Source organism: Hypomesus transpacificus, chromosome 18 (assembly GCF_021917145.1).
Source record: "Hypomesus transpacificus isolate Combined female chromosome 18, fHypTra1, whole genome shotgun sequence".
Lineage (NCBI taxonomy): Eukaryota > Metazoa > Chordata > Actinopteri > Osmeriformes > Osmeridae > Hypomesus > Hypomesus transpacificus.
Window position 1 is genome coordinate 13,786,661 of NC_061077.1, and position 20,665 is coordinate 13,807,325.

The 20,665-nt window shown below is 48.7% G+C and overlaps 43 non-coding genes across 43 annotated transcripts; all 43 read left to right on the forward strand.

Annotated features, from left to right (window-relative positions):
• The first annotated feature begins 1,863 nt into the window (after positions 1 to 1,863).
• trnat-ugu lies at positions 1,864 to 1,938 on the forward strand. Its single transcript has one exon. It is a non-coding gene; the product is annotated as a tRNA-Thr (tRNA).
• A 301-nt stretch (positions 1,939 to 2,239) lies between these two features.
• Positions 2,240 to 2,312, forward strand: trnak-cuu. Its single transcript has one exon. It is a non-coding gene; the product is annotated as a tRNA-Lys (tRNA).
• A 449-nt stretch (positions 2,313 to 2,761) lies between these two features.
• trnak-cuu lies at positions 2,762 to 2,834 on the forward strand. Its single transcript has one exon. It is a non-coding gene; the product is annotated as a tRNA-Lys (tRNA).
• A 73-nt stretch (positions 2,835 to 2,907) lies between these two features.
• Positions 2,908 to 2,982, forward strand: trnat-ugu. The gene has a single exon. It is a non-coding gene; the product is annotated as a tRNA-Thr (tRNA).
• A 301-nt stretch (positions 2,983 to 3,283) lies between these two features.
• trnak-cuu lies at positions 3,284 to 3,356 on the forward strand. The gene has a single exon. It is a non-coding gene; the product is annotated as a tRNA-Lys (tRNA).
• Positions 3,357 to 3,804: 448 nt separating this feature from the next.
• trnak-cuu lies at positions 3,805 to 3,877 on the forward strand. Its single transcript has one exon. It is a non-coding gene; the product is annotated as a tRNA-Lys (tRNA).
• A 73-nt stretch (positions 3,878 to 3,950) lies between these two features.
• On the forward strand, positions 3,951 to 4,025 carry trnat-ugu. The gene has a single exon. It is a non-coding gene; the product is annotated as a tRNA-Thr (tRNA).
• Positions 4,026 to 4,326: 301 nt separating this feature from the next.
• trnak-cuu lies at positions 4,327 to 4,399 on the forward strand. The gene has a single exon. It is a non-coding gene; the product is annotated as a tRNA-Lys (tRNA).
• Positions 4,400 to 4,849: 450 nt separating this feature from the next.
• On the forward strand, positions 4,850 to 4,922 carry trnak-cuu. The gene has a single exon. It is a non-coding gene; the product is annotated as a tRNA-Lys (tRNA).
• Positions 4,923 to 4,995: 73 nt separating this feature from the next.
• On the forward strand, positions 4,996 to 5,070 carry trnat-ugu. The gene has a single exon. It is a non-coding gene; the product is annotated as a tRNA-Thr (tRNA).
• An 823-nt stretch (positions 5,071 to 5,893) lies between these two features.
• On the forward strand, positions 5,894 to 5,966 carry trnak-cuu. The gene has a single exon. It is a non-coding gene; the product is annotated as a tRNA-Lys (tRNA).
• A 73-nt stretch (positions 5,967 to 6,039) lies between these two features.
• trnat-ugu lies at positions 6,040 to 6,114 on the forward strand. The gene has a single exon. It is a non-coding gene; the product is annotated as a tRNA-Thr (tRNA).
• A 302-nt stretch (positions 6,115 to 6,416) lies between these two features.
• Positions 6,417 to 6,489, forward strand: trnak-cuu. The gene has a single exon. It is a non-coding gene; the product is annotated as a tRNA-Lys (tRNA).
• A 450-nt stretch (positions 6,490 to 6,939) lies between these two features.
• Positions 6,940 to 7,012, forward strand: trnak-cuu. Its single transcript has one exon. It is a non-coding gene; the product is annotated as a tRNA-Lys (tRNA).
• Positions 7,013 to 7,085: 73 nt separating this feature from the next.
• Positions 7,086 to 7,160, forward strand: trnat-ugu. The gene has a single exon. It is a non-coding gene; the product is annotated as a tRNA-Thr (tRNA).
• An 824-nt stretch (positions 7,161 to 7,984) lies between these two features.
• trnak-cuu lies at positions 7,985 to 8,057 on the forward strand. The gene has a single exon. It is a non-coding gene; the product is annotated as a tRNA-Lys (tRNA).
• A 73-nt stretch (positions 8,058 to 8,130) lies between these two features.
• Positions 8,131 to 8,205, forward strand: trnat-ugu. Its single transcript has one exon. It is a non-coding gene; the product is annotated as a tRNA-Thr (tRNA).
• Positions 8,206 to 8,505: 300 nt separating this feature from the next.
• On the forward strand, positions 8,506 to 8,578 carry trnak-cuu. The gene has a single exon. It is a non-coding gene; the product is annotated as a tRNA-Lys (tRNA).
• Positions 8,579 to 8,651: 73 nt separating this feature from the next.
• Positions 8,652 to 8,726, forward strand: trnat-ugu. Its single transcript has one exon. It is a non-coding gene; the product is annotated as a tRNA-Thr (tRNA).
• A 301-nt stretch (positions 8,727 to 9,027) lies between these two features.
• On the forward strand, positions 9,028 to 9,100 carry trnak-cuu. Its single transcript has one exon. It is a non-coding gene; the product is annotated as a tRNA-Lys (tRNA).
• Positions 9,101 to 9,550: 450 nt separating this feature from the next.
• trnak-cuu lies at positions 9,551 to 9,623 on the forward strand. The gene has a single exon. It is a non-coding gene; the product is annotated as a tRNA-Lys (tRNA).
• A 73-nt stretch (positions 9,624 to 9,696) lies between these two features.
• Positions 9,697 to 9,771, forward strand: trnat-ugu. Its single transcript has one exon. It is a non-coding gene; the product is annotated as a tRNA-Thr (tRNA).
• Positions 9,772 to 10,070: 299 nt separating this feature from the next.
• trnak-cuu lies at positions 10,071 to 10,143 on the forward strand. Its single transcript has one exon. It is a non-coding gene; the product is annotated as a tRNA-Lys (tRNA).
• Positions 10,144 to 10,216: 73 nt separating this feature from the next.
• On the forward strand, positions 10,217 to 10,291 carry trnat-ugu. The gene has a single exon. It is a non-coding gene; the product is annotated as a tRNA-Thr (tRNA).
• Positions 10,292 to 11,262: 971 nt separating this feature from the next.
• Positions 11,263 to 11,337, forward strand: trnat-ugu. Its single transcript has one exon. It is a non-coding gene; the product is annotated as a tRNA-Thr (tRNA).
• A 302-nt stretch (positions 11,338 to 11,639) lies between these two features.
• Positions 11,640 to 11,712, forward strand: trnak-cuu. Its single transcript has one exon. It is a non-coding gene; the product is annotated as a tRNA-Lys (tRNA).
• Positions 11,713 to 12,161: 449 nt separating this feature from the next.
• trnak-cuu lies at positions 12,162 to 12,234 on the forward strand. Its single transcript has one exon. It is a non-coding gene; the product is annotated as a tRNA-Lys (tRNA).
• A 449-nt stretch (positions 12,235 to 12,683) lies between these two features.
• Positions 12,684 to 12,756, forward strand: trnak-cuu. Its single transcript has one exon. It is a non-coding gene; the product is annotated as a tRNA-Lys (tRNA).
• A 596-nt stretch (positions 12,757 to 13,352) lies between these two features.
• trnat-ugu lies at positions 13,353 to 13,427 on the forward strand. The gene has a single exon. It is a non-coding gene; the product is annotated as a tRNA-Thr (tRNA).
• A 447-nt stretch (positions 13,428 to 13,874) lies between these two features.
• On the forward strand, positions 13,875 to 13,949 carry trnat-cgu. The gene has a single exon. It is a non-coding gene; the product is annotated as a tRNA-Thr (tRNA).
• A 449-nt stretch (positions 13,950 to 14,398) lies between these two features.
• Positions 14,399 to 14,473, forward strand: trnat-ugu. Its single transcript has one exon. It is a non-coding gene; the product is annotated as a tRNA-Thr (tRNA).
• A 447-nt stretch (positions 14,474 to 14,920) lies between these two features.
• On the forward strand, positions 14,921 to 14,995 carry trnat-cgu. Its single transcript has one exon. It is a non-coding gene; the product is annotated as a tRNA-Thr (tRNA).
• Positions 14,996 to 15,820: 825 nt separating this feature from the next.
• On the forward strand, positions 15,821 to 15,893 carry trnak-cuu. Its single transcript has one exon. It is a non-coding gene; the product is annotated as a tRNA-Lys (tRNA).
• A 595-nt stretch (positions 15,894 to 16,488) lies between these two features.
• On the forward strand, positions 16,489 to 16,563 carry trnat-cgu. Its single transcript has one exon. It is a non-coding gene; the product is annotated as a tRNA-Thr (tRNA).
• Positions 16,564 to 17,388: 825 nt separating this feature from the next.
• Positions 17,389 to 17,461, forward strand: trnak-cuu. The gene has a single exon. It is a non-coding gene; the product is annotated as a tRNA-Lys (tRNA).
• Positions 17,462 to 17,911: 450 nt separating this feature from the next.
• On the forward strand, positions 17,912 to 17,984 carry trnak-cuu. Its single transcript has one exon. It is a non-coding gene; the product is annotated as a tRNA-Lys (tRNA).
• Positions 17,985 to 18,057: 73 nt separating this feature from the next.
• Positions 18,058 to 18,132, forward strand: trnat-ugu. The gene has a single exon. It is a non-coding gene; the product is annotated as a tRNA-Thr (tRNA).
• Positions 18,133 to 18,579: 447 nt separating this feature from the next.
• On the forward strand, positions 18,580 to 18,654 carry trnat-ugu. Its single transcript has one exon. It is a non-coding gene; the product is annotated as a tRNA-Thr (tRNA).
• A 301-nt stretch (positions 18,655 to 18,955) lies between these two features.
• On the forward strand, positions 18,956 to 19,028 carry trnak-cuu. Its single transcript has one exon. It is a non-coding gene; the product is annotated as a tRNA-Lys (tRNA).
• A 449-nt stretch (positions 19,029 to 19,477) lies between these two features.
• On the forward strand, positions 19,478 to 19,550 carry trnak-cuu. The gene has a single exon. It is a non-coding gene; the product is annotated as a tRNA-Lys (tRNA).
• Positions 19,551 to 19,623: 73 nt separating this feature from the next.
• Positions 19,624 to 19,698, forward strand: trnat-ugu. Its single transcript has one exon. It is a non-coding gene; the product is annotated as a tRNA-Thr (tRNA).
• A 301-nt stretch (positions 19,699 to 19,999) lies between these two features.
• On the forward strand, positions 20,000 to 20,072 carry trnak-cuu. The gene has a single exon. It is a non-coding gene; the product is annotated as a tRNA-Lys (tRNA).
• Positions 20,073 to 20,522: 450 nt separating this feature from the next.
• trnak-cuu lies at positions 20,523 to 20,595 on the forward strand. Its single transcript has one exon. It is a non-coding gene; the product is annotated as a tRNA-Lys (tRNA).
• The last annotated feature ends 70 nt before the right edge of the window (positions 20,596 to 20,665 follow it).

Below are 20,665 nucleotides of genomic sequence, written 5' to 3' on the forward strand. Positions count from 1 at the left end.
GCACATTAATTTTGAAAGAGGAACAGAGAGACGCAATCAAGGCATTTGTCGATGGAAAATATGTTTTTGCCGTCCTTCCTACGGATTCGGGAAAAGTTTAATTTATCAGCTGGCCCTGATGGTCGCGAAGAAGATGGGACACAATGAAAACTTAGTGGCCATTGTGGTTTCTCCTTTTCTTTTGTGGAGTTGTAATCCTAAACGGAGAACTTGTTCGTATATGCATTGCCCTTTATTGTTTCGCTCAAAAAGGTTGACCGTGTGAGCAAGTACTCTCCCTACCCTTAAATTAATTTTACAACACCGGCAAAAATCGTTTGTATTCATTCTTCAAGCATACTTCAAGTCTGCTTGTAGTTTAGTTCTGTTGACAACAACTATGCGGTGCTTAACATACGTCACATACTCTGTTGCTCTGATTGGTTGTAGATCTATCCAATTGAGCGAAGAGGCATTTGTTTTCCAGGCTCGTTTGAAACACGCCCTGTAGTCAAAGCCCAACGGAGAGTTCTCAGACTCATATTCTGACTAGAATTATGAGTATGACAACGTCAGGCTAGGAAGGGATAGGGCCAGGGGAGGAAGGGGCGGGGGATTAGAGAAAGGTAAATAAAGTAGGATAAAGAGCAAACGTAAAGTAAAGTGGAAAACTCCTTCAAGAGGATCACTATCACTCCCCTTCACACCATATATAGTCAGCTCTCTTGAATGATGCATGTGGGTATGAGAAGTGGTACCTGTTTGGGCAGGAGAGGATGTTGAACCTGCACGACCGAAGTCAATTTTCCTGAAGATGATGTCACCGCTGTAGGAGGCGGTCACCAGAATCTTGTTGCCGTGGGCGTGCATGGAGTAGATGTCCTCAGAGTGGTACTGGTTCCACACACAGTAATCCATCTCCATGTCCTCCTTCACATCACTGGAGAGGGGGGTGAGAGGAGGAGAGGTATGGAGAGGAGTGGAGAGAAGAACAGAGGAGAGTAATAGAAAGGAGTGAAGAGGAAAGAAGAGGAGAGGATATGTGTGGAGAGAGAAGAGAAGAGAGAAAATGTGTGGTGAGGAGAAGATAGAAGTAGAGAGGAGTGGAGTGAAGAGGTGAGGTGTGGATAGAAAAGGAATGGAGAGGAGTGGAGAAGAGAGGAGATACAGATGTAGAGAAACACCACAGTGCTATACTCACAGGTACCTTATGACTCTCTTGCTCCAGCTGGAAACATAGATCCTCTGATTGATGTAGATGATGCGCGTCACCTGGGAGATAAACAAAAGGCCTTCCATCAATATCATAGCTCAATGTTAGCCAAACGTTTGATTCATACAATTAATTCACGCAATATTTTTTCTACATAGCTTCTAAAGCTTAACTGTTCTTAATGTATATTAGCCTACACCTATTCTAATATATAGCCGTCCATTCTTCTGATGCTGTATCTGGACAAAATATTAGCCTTCCGGGCACAAGCCAAGCATTTGAAACGATAACTGTCACAACATTCCCAGACGAGAATGCCTCTGGAAGCAACGGGGGCAAGCCTGGATAGCTCAGGCGTTAGAGCATGCCACTCTTTGTTAGTAGACTATACACCCAGCGATTTTGAAACAGTCATTTGAAACTGTATCTGGACAAATTGTCAGCCTCGTGGACACAGGCCAAGCGTTTGAAACCATAACTGCCACCATGGTCCCGAGGAGAATGCCTCTAGCTGCAAAGCAGTAAGCCTGGCTAGCTCAGTCGGTAGAGCATGAGACTCTTAATCTCAGAGTCGTGGGTTCGAGCCCCACGTTGAGCGTGTTTACATTATGGAGGCTGATCCGTCACCCTGAGAGGCTTCGAGTAGTTGAATCAACTATTGCCGATTCAGAGGTGCTGTGGCTTAGCTGGTTGAAAGCGCCTGTCTTGTAAACAGGAGATCCTGGGTTCAACTCCCAGCAGCGCCTAACGTGTGTTTGTTTTATACGGCTGGCACGTTTTTTACTTTCACCATTTTGTGGATTCAGAGGTTTTCCATCAGAAAGGTCCCAGACGGGAATGCCCCTGGAAGCAACGCGGCAAGCCTGGATAGCTCAGAAGTTGGAGCATTTCACTCTTTGTTAGTAGACTATACACCCAGCGAATTTGAAACAGTCATTTGAAACTGTATCTGGACAAAATGTCAGCCTCGTGGACACAGGCCAAGCGTTTGAAACAATAACTGCCACAAAGGTCCCGACGAGAATGCCTCTAGCTGCAAAGCAGTAAGCCTGGCTAGCTCAGTCGGTAGAGCATGAGACTCTTAATCTCAGGGTCGTGGGTTCGAGCCCCACGTTGGGCGTGATTACACTATGGAGGCCGATCCGTCACCCTGAGAGGCTTCGAGTAGTTGAATCAACTATTGCAGATTCAGAGGTGCTGTGGCTTAGCTGGTTGAGAGCGCCTGTCTTGTAAACAGGAGATCCTGGGTTCAACTCCCACTAGCGCCTAACGTGTGTTTGTTTTATACGGCTGGCACGTTTTTTACTTTCACCATTTTGTGGATTCAGAGGTTTTCCATCAGAAAGGTCCCAGACGGGAATGCCCCTGGAAGCAACGCGGCAAGCCTGGATAACTCAGGCGTTAGAGCATGCCACTCTTTGTCAGAAGACTATACACCCAGCGAATTTGAAACAGTCATGTGAAACCGTATCTGGACAAAATGTCAGCCTCGTGGACAAAGGCCAAGCTTTTGAAACAATAACTGCCACAAAGGTCCTAACGAGAATGCCTCTAGCTGCAAAGCAGTAAGCCCAGCTAGCTCAGTCGGTAGAGCATGAGACTCTTAATCTCAGGGTCGTGGGTTCGAGCCCCACGTTGGGCGTGTTTACATTATGGAGGCCGATCCGTCACTCTGAAAGGCTTCGAGTAGTTGAATTAACTATTGCCGATTCAGAGGTGCTGTGGCTTAGCTGGTTGAAAGCGCCTGTCTTGTAAACAGGAGATCCTGGGTTCAACTCCCAGCAGCGCCTAACGTGTGTTTGTTTTATACGGCTGGCACGTTTTTTACTTTCACCATTTTGTGGATTCAGAGGTTTTCCATCAGAAAGGTCCCAGACGGGAATGCCCCTGGAAGCAACGCGGCAAGCCTGGATAGCTCAGGCGTTGGAGCATTTCACTCTTTGTTAGTAGACTATACACCCAGCGAATTTGAAACAGTCATTTGAAACTGTATCTGGACAAAATGTCAGCCTCGTGGACACAGGCCAAGCGTTTGAAACAATAACTGCCACAAAGGTCCCGACGAGAATGCCTCTAGCTGCAAAGCAGTAAGCCCGGCTAGCTCAGTCGGTAGAGCATGAGACTCTTAATCTCAGGGTCGTGGGTTCGAGCCCCACGTTGGGCGTGATTACATTATGGAGGCCGATCCGTCACCCTGAGAGGCTTCGAGTAGTTGAATCAACTATTGCAGATTCAGAGGTGCTGTGGCTTAGCTGGTTGAGAGCGCCTGTCTTGTAAACAGGAGATCCTGGGTTCAACTCCCACTAGCGCCTAACGTGTGTTTGTTTTATAAGGCTGGCACGTTTTTTACTTTCACCATTTTGTGGATTCAGAGGTTTTCCATCAGAAAGGTCCCAGACGAGAATGCCCCGGAAGCAACGCGGCAAGCCTGGATAGCTCAGGCGTTGGAGCTTTTCACTCTATGTTAGTAGACTATACACCCAGCGAATTTGAAACAGTCATTTGAAACTGTATCTGGACAAAATGTCAGCCTCGTGGACACAGGCCAAGCGTTTGAAACAATAACTGCCACAAAGGTCCCGACGAGAATGCCTCTAGCTGCAAAGCAGTAAGCCCGGCTAGCTCAGTCGGTAGAGCATGAGACTCTTAATCTCAGGGTCGTGGGTTCGAGCCCCACGTTGGGCGTGATTACACTATGGAGGCCGATCCGTCACCCTGAGAGGCTTCGAGTAGTTGAATCAACTATTGCAGATTCAGAGGTGCTGTGGCTTAGCTGGTTGAGAGCGCCTGTCTTGTAAACAGGAGATCCTGGGTTCAACTCCCACTAGCGCCTAACGTGTGTTTGTTTTATACGGCTGGCACGTTTTTTACTTTCACCATTTTGTGGATTCAGAGGTTTTCCATCAGAAAGGTCCCAGACGGGAATGCCCCTGGAAGCAACGCGGCAAGCCTGGATAGCTCAGAAGTTGGAGCATTTCACTCTTTGTTAGTAGACTATACACCCAGCGAATTTGAAACAGTCATTTGAAACTGTATCTGGACAAAATGTCAGCCTCGTGGACACAGGCCAAGCGTTTGAAACAATAACTGCCACAAAGGTCCCGACGAGAATGCCTCTAGCTGCAAAGCAGTAAGCCCGGCTAGCTCAGTCGGTAGAGCATGAGACTCTTAATCTCAGGGTCGTGGGTTCGAGCCCCACGTTGGGCGTGTTTACATTATGGAGGCCGATCCGTCACTCTGAGAGGCTTCGAGTAGTTGAATCAACTATTGCCGATTCAGAGGTGCTCTGGCTTAGCTGGTTGAAAGCGCCTGTCTTGTAAACAGGAGATCCTGGGTTCAACTCCCAGCAGCGCCTAACGTGTGTTTGTATTATACGACTGGCACATTTCTTACTTTGACCATTATTGTGGATTCAGAGGTTTTCCGTCACAAAGGTCCCAGACGAGAATGCTTCTGGAAGCAACGCGGCAAGCCTGGATAGCTCAGGCGTTAGAGCATGCCACTCTTTGTCAGAAGACTATACACCCAGCGAATTTGAAACAGTCATGTGAAACCGTATCTCGACAAAATGTCAGCCTCGTGGACAAAGGCCAAGCTTTTGAAACAATAACTGCCACAAAGGTCCTAAGGAGAATGCCTCTAGCTGCAAAGCAGTAAGCCCAGCTAGCTCAGTCGGTAGAGCATGAGACTCTTAATCTCAGGGTCGTGGGTTCGAGCCCCACGTTGGGCGTGTTTACATTATGGAGGCCGATCCGTCACTCTGAGAGGCTTCGAGTAGTTGAATCAACTATTTCCGATTCAGAGGTGCTGTGGCTTAGCTGGTTGAAAGCGCCTGTCTTGTAAACAGGAGATCCTGGGTTCAACTCCCAGCAGCGCCTAACGTGTGTTTGTTTTATACGGCTGGCACGTTTTTTACTTTCACCATTGTGTGGATTCAGAGGTTTTCCATCAGAAAGGTCCCAGACGAGAATGCCCCGGAAGCAACGCGGCAAGCCTGGATAGCTCAGGCGTTGGAGCATTTCACTCTTTGTTAGTAGACTATACACCCAGCGAATTTGAAACAGTCATTTGAAACTGTATCTGGACAAAATGTCAGCCTCGTGGACACAGGCCAAGCGTTTGAAACAATAACTGCCACCATGGTCCCGAGGAGAATGCCTCTAGCTGCAAAGCAGTAAGCCTGGCTAGCTCAGTCGGTAGAGCATGAGACTCTTAATCTCAGGGTCGTGGGTTCGAGCCCCACGTTGGGAGTGTTTACATTATGGAGGCCGATCCGTCACTCTGAGAGGCTTCGAGTAGTTGAATCAACTATTGCCGATTCAGAGGTGCTCTGGCTTAGCTGGTTGAAAGCGCCTGTCTTGTAAACAGGAGATCCTGGGTTCAACTCCCAGCAGCGCCTAACGTGTGTTTGTATTATACGACTGGCACATTTCTTACTTTGACCATTATTGTGGATTCAGAGGTTTTCCATCAGAAAGGTCCCAGATGGGAATGCCCCTGGAAGCAACGCGGCAAGCCTGGATAGCTCAGAAGTTGGAGCATTTCACTCTTTGTTAGTAGACTATACACCCAGCGAATTTGAAACAGTCATTTGAAACTGTATCTGGACAAAATGTCAGCCTCGTGGACACAGGCCAAGCGTTTGAAACAATAACTGCCACAAAGGTCCCGACGAGAATGCCTCTAGCTGCAAAGCAGTAAGCCCGGCTAGCTCAGTCGGTAGAGCATGAGACTCTTAATCTCAGGGTCGTGGGTTCGAGCCCCACGTTGGGCGTGATTACATTATGGAGGCCGATCCGTCACCCTGAGAGGCTTCGAGTAGTTGAATCAACTATTGCAGATTCAGAGGTGCTGTGGCTTAGCTGGTTGAGAGCGCCTGTCTTGTAAACAGGAGATCCTGGGTTCAACTCCCACTAGCGCCTAACGTGTGTTTGTTTTATACGACTGGCACATTTTTTACTTTCACCATTTTGTGGATTCAGAGGTTTTCCGTCACAAAGGTCCCCGACGAGAATGCCTCTGGAAGCAACGGGGGCAAGCCTGGATAGCTCAGGCGTTAGAGCATGCCACTCTTTGTTAGTAGACTATACACCCAGCGATTTAGAAACAGTCATTTGAAACTGTATCTGGACAAAATGTCAGCCTCGTGGACACAGGCCAAGCGTTTGAAACCATAACTGCCACCATGGTCCCGAGGAGAATGCCTCTAGCTGCAAAGCAGTAAGCCTGGCTAGCTCAGTCGGTAGAGCATGAGACTCTTAATCTCAGGGTCGTGGGTTCGAGCCCCACGTTGGGCGTGTTTACATTATGGGGGCCGATCCGTCACTCTGATAGGCTTCGAGTAGTTGAATCAACTATTGCCGATTCAGAGGTGCTCTGGCTTAGCTGGTTGAAAGCGCCTGTCTTGTAAACAGGAGATCCTGGGTTCAACTCCCAGCAGCGCCTAACGTGTGTTTGTATTATACGACTGGCACATTTCTTACTTTGACCATTATTGTGGATTCAGAGGTTTTCCGTCACAAAGGTCCCAGACGAGAATGCCTCTGGAAGCAACGCGGCAAGCCTGGATAGCTCAGGCGTTAGAGCATGCCACTCTTTGTCAGAAGACTATACACCCAGCGAATTTGAAACAGTCATGTGAAACCGTATCTGGACAAAATGTCAGCCTCGTGGACAAAGGCCAAGCTTTTGAAACAATAACTGCCACAAAGGTCCTAACGAGAATGCCTCTAGCTGCAAAGCAGTAAGCCCAGCTAGCTCAGTCGGTAGAGCATGAGACTCTTAATCTCAGGGTCGTGGGTTCGAGCCCCACGTTGGGCGTGTTTACATTATGGAGGCCGATCCGTCACTCTGAGAGGCTTCGAGTAGTTGAATCAACTATTGCCATTTCAGAGGTGCTGTGGCTTAGCTGGTTGAAAGCGCCTGTCTTGTAAACAGGAGATCCTGGGTTCAACTCCCAGCAGCGCCTAACGTGTGTTTGTTTTATACGGCTGGCACGTTTTTTACTTTCACCATTTTGTGGATTCAGAGGTTTTCCATCAGAAAGGTCCCAGACGGGAATGCCCCTGGAAGCAACGCGGCAAGCCTGGATAGCTCAGAAGTTGGAGCATTTCACTCTTTGTTAGTAGACTATACACCCAGCGAATTTGAAACAGTCATTTGAAACTGTATCTGGACAAAATGTCAGCCTCGTGGACACAGGCCAAGCGTTTGAAACAATAACTGCCACAAAGGTCCCGAGGAGAATGCCTCTAGCTGCAAAGCAGTAAGCCTGGCTAGCTCAGTCGGTAGAGCATGAGACTCTTAATCTCAGGGTCGTGGGTTCGAGCCCCACGTTGGGAGTGTTTACATTATGGAGGCCGATCCGTCACTCTGAGAGGCTTCGAGTAGTTGAATCAACTATTGCCGATTCAGAGGTGCTCTGGCTTAGCTGGTTGAAAGCGCCTGTCTTGTAAACAGGAGATCCTGGGTTCAACTCCCAGCAGCGCCTAACGTGTGTTTGTATTATACGACTGGCACATTTCTTACTTTGACCATTATTGTGGATTCAGAGGTTTTCCATCAGAAAGGTCCCAGATGGGAATGCCCCTGGAAGCAACGCGGCAAGCCTGGATAGCTCAGAAGTTGGAGCATTTCACTCTTTGTTAGTAGACTATACACCCAGCGAATTTGAAACAGTCATTTGAAACTGTATCTGGACAAAATGTCAGCCTCGTGGACACAGGCCAAGCGTTTGAAACAATAACTGCCACAAAGGTCCCGACGAGAATGCCTCTAGCTGCAAAGCAGTAAGCCCGGCTAGCTCAGTCGGTAGAGCATGAGACTCTTAATCTCAGGGTCGTGGGTTCGAGCCCCACGTTGGGCGTGATTACATTATGGAGGCCGATCCGTCACCCTGAGAGGCTTCGAGTAGTTGAATCAACTATTGCAGATTCAGAGGTGCTGTGGCTTAGCTGGTTGAGAGCGCCTGTCTTGTAAACAGGAGATCCTGGGTTCAACTCCCACTAGCGCCTAACGTGTGTTTGTTTTATAAGGCTGGCACGTTTTTTACTTTCACCATTTTGTGGATTCAGAGGTTTTCCATCAGAAAGGTCCCAGACGAGAATGCCCCGGAAGCAACGCGGCAAGCCTGGATAGCTCAGGCGTTGGAGCTTTTCACTCTATGTTAGTAGACTATACACCCAGCGAATTTGAAACAGTCATTTGAAACTGTATCTGGACAAAATGTCAGCCTCGTGGACACAGGCCAAGCGTTTGAAACAATAACTGCCACAAAGGTCCCGACGAGAATGCCTCTAGCTGCAAAGCAGTAAGCCCGGCTAGCTCAGTCGGTAGAGCATGAGACTCTTAATCTCAGGGTCGTGGGTTCGAGCCCCACGTTGGGCGTGATTACACTATGGAGGCCGATCCGTCACCCTGAGAGGCTTCGAGTAGTTGAATCAACTATTGCAGATTCAGAGGTGCTGTGGCTTAGCTGGTTGAGAGCGCCTGTCTTGTAAACAGGAGATCCTGGGTTCAACTCCCACTAGCGCCTAACGTGTGTTTGTTTTATACGGCTGGCACGTTTTTTACTTTCACCATTTTGTGGATTCAGAGGTTTTCCATCAGAAAGGTCCCAGACGGGAATGCCCCTGGAAGCAACGCGGCAAGCCTGGATAGCTCAGAAGTTGGAGCATTTCACTCTTTGTTAGTAGACTATACACCCAGCGAATTTGAAACAGTCATTTGAAACTGTATCTGGACAAAATGTCAGCCTCGTGGACACAGGCCAAGCGTTTGAAACAATAACTGCCACAAAGGTCCCGACGAGAATGCCTCTAGCTGCAAAGCAGTAAGCCCGGCTAGCTCAGTCGGTAGAGCATGAGACTCTTAATCTCAGGGTCGTGGGTTCGAGCCCCACGTTGGGCGTGTTTACATTATGGAGGCCGATCCGTCACTCTGAGAGGCTTCGAGTAGTTGAATCAACTATTGCCGATTCAGAGGTGCTCTGGCTTAGCTGGTTGAAAGCGCCTGTCTTGTAAACAGGAGATCCTGGGTTCAACTCCCAGCAGCGCCTAACGTGTGTTTGTATTATACGACTGGCACATTTCTTACTTTGACCATTATTGTGGATTCAGAGGTTTTCCGTCACAAAGGTCCCAGACGAGAATGCTTCTGGAAGCAACGCGGCAAGCCAGGATAGCTCAGGCGTTAGAGCATGCCACTCTTTGTCAGAAGACTATACACCCAGCGAATTTGAAACAGTCATGTGAAACCGTATCTCGACAAAATGTCAGCCTCGTGGACAAAGGCCAAGCTTTTGAAACAATAACTGCCACAAAGGTCCTAAGGAGAATGCCTCTAGCTGCAAAGCAGTAAGCCCAGCTAGCTCAGTCGGTAGAGCATGAGACTCTTAATCTCAGGGTCGTGGGTTCGAGCCCCACGTTGGGCGTGTTTACATTATGGAGGCCGATCCGTCACTCTGAGAGGCTTCGAGTAGTTGAATCAACTATTTCCGATTCAGAGGTGCTGTGGCTTAGCTGGTTGAAAGCGCCTGTCTTGTAAACAGGAGATCCTGGGTTCAACTCCCAGCAGCGCCTAACGTGTGTTTGTTTTATACGGCTGGCACGTTTTTACTTTCACCATTTTGTGGATTCAGAGGTTTTCCATCAGAAAGGTCCCAGACGAGAATGCCCCGGAAGCAACGCGGCAAGCCTGGATAGCTCAGGCGTTGGAGCATTTCACTCTTTGTTAGTAGACTATACACCCAGCGAATTTGAAACAGTCATTTGAAACTGTATCTGGACAAAATGTCAGCCTCGTGGACACAGGCCAAGCGTTTGAAACAATAACTGCCACAAAGGTCCCGACGAGAATGCCTCTAGCTGCAAAGCAGTAAGCCCGGTTAGCTCAGTCGGTAGAGCATGAGACTCTTAATCTCAGGGTCGTGGGTTCGAGCCCCACGTTGGGCGTGATTACATTATGGAGGCCGATCCGTCACCCTGAGAGGCTTCGAGTAGTTGAATCAACTATTGCAGATTCAGAGGTGCTGTGGCTTAGCTGGTTGAGAGCGCCTGTCTTGTAAACAGGAGATCCTGGGTTCAACTCCCACTAGCGCCTAACGTGTGTTTGTTTTATACGACTGGCACATTTTTTACTTTCACCATTTTGTGGATTCAGAGGTTTTCCGTCACAAAGGTCCCCGACGAGAATGCCTCTGGAAGCAACGGGGGCAAGCCTGGATAGCTCAGGCGTTAGAGCATGCCACTCTTTGTTAGTAGACTATACACCCAGCGATTTAGAAACAGTCATTTGAAACTGTATCTGGACAAAATGTCAGCCTCGTGGACACAGGCCAAGCGTTTGAAACCATAACTGCCACCATGGTCCCGAGGAGAATGCCTCTAGCTGCAAAGCAGTAAGCCTGGCTAGCTCAGTCGGTAGAGCATGAGACTCTTAATCTCAGGGTCGTGGGTTCGAGCCCCACGTTGGGAGTGTTTACATTATGGAGGCCGATCCGTCACTCTGAGAGGCTTCGAGTAGTTGAATCAACTATTGCCGATTCAGAGGTGCTCTGGCTTAGCTGGTTGAAAGCGCCTGTCTTGTAAACAGGAGATCCTGGGTTCAACTCCCAGCAGCGCCTAACGTGTGTTTGTATTATACGACTGGCACATTTCTTACTTTGACCATTATTGTGGATTCAGAGGTTTTCCATCAGAAAGGTCCCAGATGGGAATGCCCCTGGAAGCAACGTGGCAAGCCTGGATAGCTCAGAAGTTGGAGCATTTCACTCTTTGTTAGTAGACTATACACCCAGCGAATTTGAAACAGTCATTTGAAACTCTATCTGGACAAAATGTCAGCCTCGTGGACACAGGCCAAGCGTTTGAAACAATAACTGCCACAAAGGTCCCGACGAGAATGCCTCTAGCTGCAAAGCAGTAAGCCTGGCTAGCTCAGTCGGTAGTGCATGAGACTCTTAATCTCAGGGTCGTGGGTTCGAGCCCCACGTTGGGCGTGATTACATTATGGAGGCCGATCCGTCACCCTGAGAGGCTTCGAGTAGTTGAATCAACTATTGCAGATTCAGAGGTGCTGTGGCTTAGCTGGTTGAGAGCGCCTGTCTTGTAAACAGGAGATCCTGGGTTCAACTCCCACTAGCGCCTAACGTGTGTTTGTTTTATACGACTGGCACATTTTTTACTTTCACCATTTTGTGGATTCAGAGGTTTTCCGTCACAAAGGTCCCCGACGAGAATGCCTCTGGAGGCAACGGGGGCAAGCCTGGATAGCTCAGGCGTTAGAGCATGCCACTCTTTGTTAGTAGACTATACACCCAGCGATTTTGAAACAGTCATTTGAAACTGTATCTGGACAAAATGTCAGCCTCGTGGACACAGGCCAAGCGTTTGAAACCATAACTGCCACCATGGTCCCGAGGAGAATGCCTCTAGCTGCAAAGCAGTAAGCCTGGCTAGCTCAGTCGGTAGAGCATGAGACTCTTAATCTCAGGGTCGTGGGTTCGAGCCCCACGTTGGGCGTGTTTACATTATGGAGGCCGATCCGTCACTCTGATAGGCTTCGAGTAGTTGAATCAACTATTGCTGACTCAGAGGTGCTTTGGCTTAGCTGGTTGAAAGCGCCTGTCTTGTAAACAGGAGATCCTGGGTTCAACTCCCAACAGCGCCTAACGTGTGTTTGTTTTATACGACTGGCACATTTTTTACTTTCACCATTTTGTGGATTCAGAGGTTTTCCATCAGAAAGGTCCCAGACGGGAATGCCCCTGGAAGCAACGCGGCAAGCCTGGATAGCTCAGAAGTTGGAGCATTTCACTCTTTGTTAGTAGACTATACACCCAGCGAATTTGAAACAGTCATTTGAAACTGTATCTGGACAAAATGTCAGCCTCGTGGACACAGGCCAAGCGTTTGAAACAATAACTGCCACAAAGGTCCCGACGAGAATGCCTCTAGCTGCAAAGCAGTAAGCCCGGCTAGCTCAGTCGGTAGAGCATGAGACTCTTAATCTCAGGGTCGTGGGTTCGAGCCCCACGTTGGGCGTGATTACATTATGGAGGCCGATCCGTCACCCTGAGAGGCTTCGAGTAGTTGAATCAACTATTGCAGATTCAGAGGTGCTGTGGCTTAGATGGTTGAGAGCGCCTGTCTTGTAAACAGGAGATCCTGGGTTCAACTCCCACTAGCGCCTAACGTGTGTTTGTTTTATACGACTGGCACATTTTTTACTTTCACCATTTTGTGGATTCAGAGGTTTTCCATCAGAAAGGTCCCAGACGGGAATGCCCCTGGAAGCAACGCGGCAAGCCTGGATAGCTCAGAAGTTGGAGCATTTCACTCTTTGTTAGTAGACTATACACCCAGCGAATTTGAAACAGTCATTTGAAACTGTATCTGGACAAAATGTCAGCCTCGTGGACACAGGCCAAGCGTTTGAAACAATAACTGCCACAAAGATCCCGACGAGAATGCCTCTAGCTGCAAAGCAGTAAGCCCGGCTAGCTCAGTCGGTAGAGCATGAGACTCTTAATCTCAGGGTCGTGGGTTCGAGCCCCACGTTGGGCGTGTTTACATTATGGAGGCTGATCCGTCACTCTGAGAGGCTTCGAGTAGTTGAATCAACTATTGCCGATTCAGAAGTTCTGTGGCTTAGCTGGTTGAAAGCGCCTGTCTTGTAAACAGGAGATCCTGGGTTGAACTCCCAGCAGCGCCTAACGTGTGTTTGTATTATACGACTGGCACATTTCTTACTTTGACCATTATTGTGGATTCAGAGGTTTTCCGTCACAAAGGTCCCAGACGAGAATGCCTCTTGAAGCAACGCGGCAAGCCTGGATAGCTCAGGCGTTAGAGCATGCCACTCTTTGTTAGTAGACTATACACCCAGCGATTTTGAAACAGTCATTTGAAACTGTATCTGGACAAATTGTCAGCCTCGTGGACACAGGCCAAGCGTTTGAAACCATAACTGCCACCATGGTCCCGAGGAGAATGCCTCTAGCTGCAAAGCAGTAAGCCTGGCTAGCTCAGTCGGTAGAGCATGAGACTCTTAATCTCAGGGTCGTGGGTTCGAGCCCCACATTGAGCGTGTTTACATTATGGAGGCTGATCCGTCACCCTGAGAGGCTTCGAGTAGTTGAATCAACTATTGCCGATTCAGAGGTGCTGTGGCTTAGCTGGTTGAAAGCGCCTGTCTTGTAAACAGGAGATCCTGGGTTCAACTCCCAGCAGCGCCTAACGTGTGTTTGTTTTATACGGCTGGCACGTTTTTTACTTTCACCATTTTGTGGATTCAGAGGTTTTCCATCAGAAAGGTCCCAGACGGGAATGCCCCTGGAAGCAACGCGGCAAGCCTGGATAGCTCAGAAGTTGGAGCATTTCACTCTTTGTTAGTAGACTATACACCCAGCGAATTTGAAACAGTCATTTGAAACTGTATCTGGACGAAATGTCAGCCTCGTGGACACAGGCCAAGCGTTTGAAACAATAACTGCCACAATGGTCCCGAGGAGAATGCCTCTAGCTGCAAAGCAGTAAGCCCGGCTAGCTCAGTCGGTAGAGCATGAGACTCTTAATCTCAGGGTCGTGGGTTCGAGCCCCACGTTGGGGGTGTTTACATTATGGAGGCCGATCCGTCACTCTGAGAGGCTTCGCGTAGTTGAATTAACTGTTGCCGATTCAGAGGTGCTGTGGCTTAGCTGGTTGAAAGCGCCTGTCTCGTAAACAGGAGATCCTGGGTTCAACTCCCAGCAGCGCCTCACCTGTGTTTGTTTTAAACAACTGGCACACTTTTTACTTTCACCAATATTGTGGATTCAGAGGTTTTCCGTCACAAACGTCCCCGACGAGAATGCCTCTGGAAGCAACGGGGGCAAGCCTGGATAGCTCAGGCGTTAGATTATGTCACTGTTTGTTAGTAGACTATACACCCAGCGATTTTGAAACAGTCATTTGAAACTGTATCTGGACAAAATGTCAGCCTCGTGGACACAGGCCAAGCGTTTGAAACCATAACTGCCACCATTGTCCCGACGAGAATGCCTTTAGCTGCAAAGCAGAAAGCCCGGCTAGCTCAGTCGGTAGAGCATTAGACTCTTAAGCTCAGGGTCGTGGGTTTGAGCCCCACGTTGGGCGTGTTTACATTATGGAGGCTGATCCGTAACTCTGAGAGGCTTTGAGTAGTTGAATCAACTATTGCCAATTTAGAGGTGCTGTGGCTTAGCTGGTTGAAAGCGCCTGTCTTGTAAACAGGAGATCCTGGGTTCAACTCCCAGCAGCGCCTAACGTGTGTTTGTTTTATACGGCTGGCACGTTTTTTACTTTCACCATTTTGTGGATTCAGAGGTTTTCCATCAGAAAGGTCCCAGACGGGAATGCCCCTGGAAGCAACGCGGCAAGCCTGGATAGCTCAGAAGTTGGAGCATTTCACTCTTTGTTAGTAGACTATACACCCAGCGAATTTGAAACAGTCATTTGAAACTGTATCTGGACAAAATGTCAGCCTCGTGGACACAGGCCAAGCGTTTGAAACAATAACTGCCACAATGGTCCCGAGGAGAATGCCTCTAGCTGCAAAGCAGTAAGCCCGGCTAGCTCAGTCGGTAGAGCATGAGACTCTTAATCTCAGGGTCGTGGGTTCGAGCCCCACGTTGGGGGTGTTTACATTATGGAGGCCGATCCGTCACTCTGAGAGGCTTCGAGTAGTTGAATTAACTGTTGCCGATTCAGAGGTGCTGTGGCTTAGCTGGTTGAAAGCGCCTGTCTCGTAAACAGGAGATCCTGGGTTCAACTCCCAGCAGCGCCTCACCTGTGTTTGTTTTAAACAACTGGCACACTTTTTACTTTCACCAATATTGTGGATTCAGAGGTTTTCCGTCACAAACGTCCCCGACGAGAATGCCTCTGGAAGCAACGGGGGCAAGCCTGGATAGCTCAGGCGTTAGATTATGTCACTGTTTGTTAGTAGACTATACACCCAGCGATTTTGAAACAGTCATTTGAAACTGTATCTGGACAAAATGTCAGCCTCGTGGACACAGGCCAAGCGTTTGAAACCATAACTGCCACCATTGTCCCGACGAGAATGCCTTTAGCTGCAAAGCAGAAAGCCCGGCTAGCTCAGTCGGTAGAGCATTAGACTCTTAAGCTCAGGGTCGTGGGTTTGAGCCCCACGTTGGGCGTGTTTACATTATGGAGGCTGATCCGTAACTCTGAGAGGCTTTGAGTAGTTGAATCAACTATTGCCAATTTAGAGGTGCTGTGGCTTAGCTGGTTGAAAGCGCCTGTCTTGTAAACAGGAGATCCTGGGTTCAACTCCGAGCAGCGCCTAACGTGTGTTTGTTTTATACGACTGGCACATTTTTTACTTTCACCATTTTGTGGATTCAGAGGTTTTCCATCAGAAAGGTCCCAGACGAGAATGCCCTTGAAAGCAACGCGGCAAGCCTGGATAGCTCAGAAGTTGGAGCATTTCACTCTTTGTTAGTAGACTATACACCCAGCGAATTTGAAACAGTCATTTGAAACTGTATCTGGACAAAATGTCAGCCTCGTGGACACAGGCCAAGCGTTTGAAACAATAACTGCCACAAAGGTCCCGACGAGAATGCCTCTAGCTGCAAAGCAGTAAGCCCGGCTAGCTCAGTCGGTAGAGCATGAGACTCTTAATCTCAGGGTCGTGGGTTCGGGCCCCACGTTGGGCGTGTTTACATTATGGAGGCTGATCCGTCACTCTGAGAGGCTTCGAGTAGTTGAATCAACTATTGCCGACTCAGAGGTTCTGTGGCTTAGCTGTTTGAAAGCGCCTGTCTTGTAAACAGGAGATCCTGGGTTCAACTCCCAGCAGCGCCTAACGTGTGTTTGTTTTATACGGCTGGCACGTTTTTTACTTTCACCATTTTGTGGATTCAGAGGTTTTCCATCAGAAAGGTCCCAGACGGGAATGCCCCTGGAAGCAACGCGGCAAGCCTGGATAGCTCAGAAGTTGGAGCATTTCACTCTTTGTTAGTAGACTATACACCCAGCGAATTTGAAACAGTCATTTGAAACTGTATCTGGACAAAATGTCAGCCTCGTGGACACAGGCCAAGCGTTTGAAACAATAACTGCCACAATGGTCCCGAGGAGAATGCCTCTAGCTGCAAAGCAGTAAGCCCGGCTAGCTCAGTCGGTAGAGCATGAGACTCTTAATCTCAGGGTCGTGGGTTCGAGCCCCACGTTGGGGGTGTTTACATTATGGAGGCCGATCCGTCACTCTGAGAGGCTTCGCGTAGTTGAATTAACTGTTGCCGATTCAGAGGTGCTGTGGCTTAGCTGGTTGAAAGCGCCTGTCTCGTAAACAGGAGATCCTGGGTTCAACTCCCAGCAGCGCCTCACCTGTGTTTGTTTTAAACAACTGGCACACTTTTTACTTTCACCAATATTGTGGATTCAGAGGTTTTCCGTCACAAACGTCCCCGACGAGAATGCCTCTGGAAGCAACGGGGGCAAGCCTGGATAGCTCAGGCGTTAGATTATGTCACTGTTTGTTAGTAGACTATACACCCAGCGATTTTGAAACAGTCATTTGAAACTGTATCTGGACAAAATGTCAGCCTCGTGGACACAGGCCAAGCGTTTGAAACCATAACTGCCACCATTGTCCCGACGAGAATGCCTTTAGCTGCAAAGCAGAAAGCCCGGCTAGCTCAGTCGGTAGAGCATTAGACTCTTAAGCTCAGGGTCGTGGGTTTGAGCCCCACGTTGGGCGTGTTTACATTATGGAGGCTGATCCGTAACTCTGAGAGGCTTTGAGTAGTTGAATCAACTATTGCCAATTTAGAGGTGCTGTGGCTTAGCTGGTTGAAAGCGCCTGTCTTGTAAACAGGAGATCCTGGGTTCAACTCCGAGCAGCGCCTAACGTGTGTTTGTTTTATACGACTGGCACATTTTTTACTTTCACCATTTTGTGGATTCAGAGGTTTTCCATCAGAAAGGTCCCAGACGAGAATGCCCCTGAAAGCAACGCGGCAAGCCTGGATAGCTCAGAAGTTGGAGCATTTCACTCTTTGTTAGTAGACTATACACCCAGCGAATTTGAAACAGTCATTTGAAACTGTATCTGGACAAAATGTCAGCCTCGTGGACACAGGCCAAGCGTTTGAAACAATAACTGCCACAAAGGTCCCGACGAGAATGCCTCTAGCTGCAAAGCAGTAAGCCCGGCTAGCTCAGTCGGTAGAGCATGAGACTCTTAATCTCAGGGTCGTGGGTTCGGGCCCCACGTTGGGCGTGTTTACATTATGGAGGCTGATCCGTCACTCTGAGAGGCTTCGAGTAGTTGAATCAACTATTGCCGATTCAGAGGTGCTGTGGCTTAGCTGGTTGAAATTGCCTGTCTTGTATACAGGAGATCCTGGGTTGAACTCCCAGAAGCGCCTAACGTGTGTTTGTATTATACGACTGGCACATTTCTTACTTTGACCATTATTGTGGATTCAGAGGTTTTCCGTCACAAAGGTCCCAGACGAGAATGCCTCTTGAAGCAACGCGGCAAGCCTGGATAGCTCAGGCGTTAGAGCATGCCACTCTTTGTCAGTAGACTATACACCCAGCGAATTTGAAACAGTCATGTGAAACCGTATCTGGACAAAATGTCAGCCTCGTGGACACAGGCCAAGCGTTTGAAACAATAACTGCCACAATGGTCCCGAGGAGAATGCCTCTAGCTGCAAAGCAGTAAGCCCGGCTAGCTCAGTCGGTAGAGCATGAGACTCTTAATCTCAGGGTCGTGGGTTCGAGCCCCACGTTGGGCGTGTTTACATTATGGAGGCCGATCCGTCACTCTGAGAGGCTTCGAGTAGTTGAATCAACTATTGCCGATTCAGAGGTGCTGTGGCTTAGCTGGTTGAAAGCGCCTGTCTTGTAAACAGGAGATCCTGGGTTCAACTCCCAGCAGCGCCTAACGTGTGTTTGTTTTATACGGCTGGCACGTTTTTTACTTTCACCATTTTGTGGATTCAGAGGTTTTCCATCAGAAAGGTCCCAGACGAGAATGCCCCTGGAAGCAACGCGGCAAGCCTGGATAGCTCAGAAGTTGGAGCATTTCACTCTTTGTTAGTAGACTATACACCCAGCGAATTTGAAACAGTCATTTGAAACTGTATCTGGACAAAATGTCAGCCTCGTGGACACAGGCCAAGCGTTTGAAACCATAACTGCCACCATTGTCCCGACGAGAATGCCTTTAGCTGCAAAGCAGAAAGCCCGGCTAGCTCAGTCGGTAGAGCATTAGACTCTTAAGCTCAGGGTCGTGGGTTTGAGCCCCACGTTGGGCGTGTTTACATTATGGAGGCTGATCCGTAACTCTGAGAGGCTTCGAGTAGTTGAATCAACTATTGCCAATTTAGAGGTGCTGTGGCTTAGCTGGTTGAAAGCGCCTGTCTTGTAAACAGGAGATCCTGGGTTCAACTCCCAGCAGCGCCTAACGTGTGTTTGTTTTATACGGCTGGCACGTTTTTTACTTTCACCATTTTGTGGATTCAGAGGTTTTCCATCAGAAAGGTCCCAGACGAGAATGCCCCTGGAAGCAACGCGGCAAGCCTGGATAGCTCAGAAGTTGGAGCATTTCACTCTTTGTTAGTAGACTATACACCCAGCGAATTTGAAACAGTCATTTGAAACTGTATCTGGACAAAATGTCAGCCTCGTGGACACAGGCCAAGCGTTTGAAACAATAACTGCCACAAAGGTCCCGACGAGAATGCCTCTAGCTGCAAAGCAGTAAGCCCGGCTAGCTCAGTCGGTAGAGCATGAGACTCTTAATCTCAGGGTCGTGGGTTCGAGCCCCACGTTGGGCGTGTTTACATTATGGAGGCTGATCCGTCACTCTGAGAGGCTTCGAGTAGTTGAATCAACTATTGCCGACTCAGAGGTGCTGTGGCTTAGCTGTTTGAAAGCGCCTGTCTTGTAAACAGGAGATCCTGGGTTCAACTCCCAGCAGCGCCTAACGTGTGTTTGTTTTATACGGCTGGCACGTTTTTTACTTTCACCATTTTGTGGATTCAGAGGTTTTCCATCAGAAAGGTCCCAGACGGGAATGCCCCTGGAAGCAACGCGGCAAGCCTGGATAGCTCAGAAGTTGGAGCATTTCACTCTTTGTTAGTAGACTATACACCCAGCGAATTTGAAACAGTCATTTGAAACTGTATCTGGACAAAATGTCAGCCTCGTGGACACAGGCCAAGCGTTTGAAACAATAACTGCCACAAAGGTCCCGACGAGAATGCCTCTAGCTGCAAAGCAGTAAGCCCGGCTAGCTCAGTCGGTAGAGCATGAGACTCTTAATCTCAGGGTCGTGGGTTCGAGCCCCACGTTGGGCGTGTTTACATTATGGAGGCCGATCCGTCACTCTGAGAGGCTTCGAGTAGTTGAATCAACTATTGCCGATTCAGAGGTGCTGTGGCTTAGCTGGTTGAAAGCGCCTGTCTTGTAAACAGGAGATCCTGGGTTCAACTCCCAGCAGCGCCTAACGTGTGTTTGTTTTATACGGCTGGCACGTTTTTTACTTTCACCATTTTGTGGATTCAGAGGTTTTCCATCAGAAAGGTCCCAGACGGGAATGCCCCTGGAAGCAACGCGGCAAGCCTGGATAGCTCAGGCGTTGGAGCATTTCACTCTTTGTTAGTAGACTATACACCCAGCGAATTTGAAACAGTCATTTGAAACTGTATCTGGACAAAATGTCAGCCTCGTGGACACAGGCCAAGCGTTTGAAACAATAACTGCCACAAAAGTCCCGACGAGAATGCCTCTAGTTGCAAAGCAGTAAGCCCGGCTAGCTCAGTCGGTAGAGCATGAGACTCTTAATCTCAGGGTCGTGAGTTCGAGCCCCACGTTGGGCGTGTTTACATTATGGAGGCCGATCCGTCACCCTGAGAGGCTTCGAGTAGTTGAATCAACTGTTGCAGATTCAGAGGTACTGTGGCTTAGCTGGTTGAAAGCGCCTGTCTTGTACCCAGGAGATCCTGGGTTCAACTCCCAGAAGCGCCTAACGTGTGTTTGTATTATACGACTGGCACATTTCTTACTTTGACCATTATTGTGGATTCAGAGGTTTTCCGTCACAAAGGTCCCAGACGAGAATGCCTCTTGAAGCAACGTGGCAAGCCTGGATAGCTCAGAAGTTGGAGCATTTCACTCTTTGTCAGTAGACTATACACCCAGCGAATTTGAAACAGTCATGTGGAACCGTATCTGGACAAAATGTCAGCCTCGTGGACACAGGCCAAGCTTTTGAAACAATAACTGCCACAATGGTCCCGAGGAGAATGCCTCTAGCTGCAAAGCAGTAAGCCCGGCTAGCTCAGTCGGTAGAGCATGAGACTCTTAATCTCAGGGTCGTGGGTTCGAGCCCCACGTTGGGCGTGTTTACATTATGGAGGCCGATCCGTCACTCTGAGAGGCTTCGAGTAGTTGAATTAACTGTTGCCGATTC